Here is a 4,696-nt window from a genome sequence, read left to right as displayed (position 1 = left end):
TTTTGAGACGGAGTCTTGCTCTGTCGCCCAGGCTGGAGTGCAGTGGCCGGATCTCAGCTCACCGCAACCTCCGCCTCCTGGGTTCATGCCATTCTCCTGCCTCAGCCTCCCGAGTGGCTGGGACCACAGGCTCCCACCACCTCGCCCGGCTAATCTTTTGTATTTTTAGTAGAGACGGGGTTTCACCGTGTTAGCCAGGATGGTCTCGATCTCTTGACCTCGTGATCCGCCCCTCTCGGCCTCCCAAAGTGCTGGGATTACAGGCTTGAGCCACCAGGCCCGGCCTTTTTTTGTATTTTTAATAGAGACAGTGTTTCACCATGTTGGCCAGGCTCATCTCAAACTCATGACCCCAGGTGTTCCACCTGTCTCAGCCTCCCAAAGTGCTCGGATTACAAACGTGAGCCACTGCACCCAGCCAAGGGTTGTAGTTCTTACAGTCTTTCTTTATCAGGCATATAAGCATGAGACTCCCCTCTTCATGGTCCTTCTCTATTTGTGAAGGTTTTCATTCTGACAACTGTCACAGATTTTTTTTATTGTGGTAAAATATTTAACAGAATATTTATCATTTTTACCATTAAGTGTAAAATTCAGTGGCATTAAATACATTCACACCAGGCACAGTGGCCTACACCCTCACACCTGTAATCCCAGCACTTTGGGAGGCCAAGGCGGGAGAATTACTTGAGCCCAAGTGTTCAAGACCAGCCTGGGCAACATAGCGATACCCCCATCTCTACCAAAAAAAAAAAAAAAAAAAAAAATTACAAGAAAAATCAGCCAGGCGTGGTGGCATGCACCTGTAGTCCTAACTACTCAGGAGGCTGAGGTGGGAGAATCACTTGAGCACGGGAAGTCGAAGCTGCAGCGAGCTAGGATTGCACCACTGCAGTCCAGCCTGGGCAACAGAGTAAGACCTTGTCACAAAAAAAAAGAAAAGAAAAGAAAATTCACAATGCTGTATACTTGTCATCACTCTCTGTATCCAAAACTTTTCTATCATCCCGGACACAAACTCTGTCCTCATTCAACAATTCCCCCCTCTCTCCAGGTAACCTCTATTCTAGTTTCCATCTCTCAGAATCTACCCATCCCAGGTACCTCATACAACATTGTCCTTGCGTGCCTGACTTCTCTCACTGAGCACAGTGTTTTCCAGGTCCATCGGTGTTGTGGTCTGTGTTGGAATTTTCTTCCTGGGACAAAACAAGGCCTGTCTTGACTCCAGGGCTGCCCCCGATCCCCCACACCCACTTGCCTCTCCCCTCCGCAAGCCTCGGCGCTTCTGTCTGTAGGAAGGGGAGGGCTGGGCGGCCTGCTGGGCTGGTCACCTGCCACCTTGCCGTCAGCGCCTTCCCTCGCGTGAAGTTCAGCCAGAAAACGGAAACCCCTGAACGCTGCAACAGGGACTCTCCCACAGGGAACGGGTTACAGAGACGACGGTGGAGGCAGAGGCCGAAAGGGATGGGGAGGACGCTCCGAGAAAGAAAGCGCAGCTGCAAAGAGCCATTGCCACCTCTAAGCTGGAAGGGCTGGTAGGGTTGCTGTAGCCCAGGACCTGCGTCACTCCGCAAAGCCGGAGGCACAGGGGCCTGTCCCGGGGCGCTCTCCGACTGGGGCCTCCCGTTGGCCAATAGGAAACTCACCTGACAGGAGCCTGGGAAAGGCGCCGCAGGGTCAGCTCTGGGGCAGACAGAACAGAGCTGCAGAGGGCGGGGCTTGGATCGGAAAGCAAAGAGCGCCTGCCCCCGCCCGACAGACCCTCCCTCCCTGGTCAGCTCCTACCAGGCAGCCCCCTCTGTGGCTCCAGCCCTGGCTTCTCGGACCCAGCTTCCTTCTGTCCCGCTGGCCTAGGGCGGAGCGCCTCCAGCTGTGGCCAATGCCTCACCTGGCCTTTCTGCGTCTCGGCTCATCCGTCATCTGTGTAAGCAATGCCTGTATCCCGTCCCTTCTGTCTGAGATGCCTAGGTGGTCTCCCCCTTCCAGACTGGCCCCCAGTGAGACACCAGTGGTGCTGTCGTTTACAGAGTGGCCACAGTGCTACCATGAGACGTTAGTGGATGGCTGAGTCATGAACCAGAAAGGAGGGCAGAAATGAGGTGAGATGGGTCCCCAAGGCAGGGCCACTCCGTGGTAAGTGCAGAATCTCAAGGCAGACCCCGAGCTTTACAGAGACGTTGAGTGGTCACAATCAGGCCTCCAGCTCAGCCAATGGTCGGGCTCCATGTGGCACTGGGCCAAAGAAATCAGCCTCCACTGAGGGTCTCCTGTGTGCCCAGCCGTATTTCCACATCAACCCCATCTCAGTTTGCAGGGCTCACGGTAACAGAGGACTACAGACTGTGTGGTTTGAACAACAGAGATTGTTGTGAAGGTGTGAGTGGGGCTGGTTTCTCCCACAGCCTCTCTCCGAGGCTTGTAGATGGCCGCCTTCTTGCTCTGGGCTCACATGGCCCTCCCTGTGTTTGTGTCTGTGTCCAAATTTCCTCTTCCTATGAAGACAACCATTATATTGGATTAGGGTCCACCCTAATGATCTCATTTTTACTTAATTACCTCGTTTTTTTTTTTTTTTTCGAAGAGGGAGCTTCACTTTGTGGGCCAGGCTGGAGTGCAGTGGCGCGATCTCGGCTCACTGCAACCCCTGCCTCCTGGTTTCCAGCAATTCTCCTGCCCCAGCCTCCCGGGTAGCTAGGATTACAGATGTGCACCACCATGCCTGGCTACTTTTTGTATTTTTCGTAGAGATAGGGTTTCACCATGTTGGCCAGGCTGGTCTCAAACTCCTGACCTCAAGTAATCTGCCCTCCTCGACCTCCCAAAGTGCTGGGATTACAGGTGTGAACCATTGTGCCTAGCCACTTAATTACCCCTTTAAAGGCCTTATTTCCAAATACAGTAACAGTCGGAGGTACTGGGGGTTAGAATCTCAACATAATGATTTGGAGGGGTCATCATTCAGCCAATGGCACCCCCCAGTTTCACAAAGTGGGCATTATCGGCCCTGTTTTCCAAATGAGGAAACTGAGGCCCAGACAGTGGCTCCCTCAAGGCCACCCAGAGCTGGGTCTCCTCAGGTCCAGGGCTCCCCACTCCCCACACCATGAGCAGGGCTGCCGCTCCACCTGCCAGCCCAGGGAATCTTCTGTCACTCTCTGTGACTGCTGCAGACCCTGGGAAATGGATTCCAATCCCTCCCTTCCTTTCGCTCTGCTGTGTGTAATAACATGATGACCCACCATTTATTGGCCCTTTCCTACATGTGAGGCTCTTCTGCTAGCATTTCTTATGCATTTCATATGCACACAGGACACAGCTCCTCTGGCTCTGCTCAAGCCTCCTCAGAGACACCCTCCCCACGCACCCCACTTGGAACAATGCCTCCATCCACACCAACACGCCTCCTGCTTTATTTTCCTTTGTAGTGCCATCAATACCTGAAATTAGGCTGGGTACAGTGGCTCATGCCTGTAATCCCAGCACTTTGGGAGGCCGAGGTGGGTGAATTACTTGAGGACAGGAGTTCGAGACCAGTCTGGGCAACATGGCAAAATCCCACCTCTACTAAAATACAAAAATTAGCCAACGTGGTGGTGTGTACCTGGAGTCCCAGTTACTTGGCAGGCTGAGGCATGAGAATCGCTGGAACCCAGTAGGCAGAGGCTGCAGTGACCAAGATGGCACCACTGCACTCCAACCTGGGTGACAGAGTGAGACTCTGTCTCAAAAATAAATAAATAAATAAAAATAATACCTGAAATTATGTCATATGCATGCTTATTAGTTTGTTGTGTTCTCTGCACTAGACTGTAAGCTTCAGGAGGGCAGGACCTAGGCCTCATCTCCTGCTGTATCCCTGGTACCTAGATGAGACTGTCAATCACTGACATCTTAGGTGCTCAATGTTGTTTCAATAAATTATTAAATAAAGTAATCCTTTCACCCAGCCCTCACCAATAATCTGTAACACAGGCCTTAGGATCCTTATTTTATTTTATCTTTTTGAGATGGAGTCTTGCTCTGTCGCCCAGGCTGGAGTACAGTGGCATGATCTCAGCTCACTACAACCTCTACCTCCCAGGTTTAAGCGATTCTCCTACCTCAGCCTCCCGAGTAGCTAGGATTACAGGCACACGCCACCACACCCAGCTAATTTTTGTATTCTTAGTAGAGACAGGGTTTCACCATGTTGGCCAGGCTGGTCTTGAACTCGTGACCTTGTGATCTGCCCGCCTCAGCCTCCCAAAGTTCTGGAATTACAGGCATGAGCCACTGCACCTGGTCTAGGATCCTTGTTTTACAGAAGAAGAAAGGCTCAGAGAAAGTCCCAAATCCACCCAGGCTCACCCAGCTAGTAAATAGTGAAGCCAGAATTGGAACTCAAGTCTATGCTTGCAACCTCCACACTCAGGCCACCTCCTTGCCTTGACCTTCCTTCCAAATCTCTCCCTGCTCTGTGCCTTCCCAAACCACCCTCACACAATTGCCCCGAACCTCTCTTATTCTAGAAATTCCCAATACGTAGCCAAGTTGGACTGCAGTATCCCTTTGTGCCAGCAGGTGTCACCAGAGAATCCTGAAAGCCATAGTCCGCGGTCTTGCACTCCAGAGCACAGATAAAACTCTCATTTACTTAATCACTTTTAAGGATATTTCCAAGTTTTTGCTCCACAAAGGAAGGTGCAACTGCATC

The 4,696-nt window shown here is 51.7% G+C and overlaps 1 long non-coding RNA gene across 1 annotated transcript in view; it reads right to left on the bottom strand.

Annotated features, from left to right (window-relative positions):
• LOC111520994 overlaps nt 1-1,548 on the bottom strand; it is a 3,947-nt gene extending 2,399 nt beyond the window's left edge. Inside the window, exons 1-2 of the long non-coding RNA XR_002724824.1 lie at nt 1,335-1,548; nt 1,105-1,199 (exon numbers count right to left, since the gene is read on the bottom strand). This is a non-coding gene — a long non-coding RNA (uncharacterized LOC111520994). The remainder of the gene's footprint in view (nt 1-1,104; nt 1,200-1,334) is intronic.
• Between the last annotated feature and the right edge of the window lie 3,148 nt (nt 1,549-4,696).

Source organism: Piliocolobus tephrosceles, chromosome 20, assembly GCF_002776525.5.
Source record: "Piliocolobus tephrosceles isolate RC106 chromosome 20, ASM277652v3, whole genome shotgun sequence".
NCBI lineage: Eukaryota > Metazoa > Chordata > Mammalia > Primates > Cercopithecidae > Piliocolobus > Piliocolobus tephrosceles.
The sequence above is the reverse complement of the archived record's forward strand: the minus strand, read 5'-3'. Positions and strand labels throughout refer to the sequence as shown.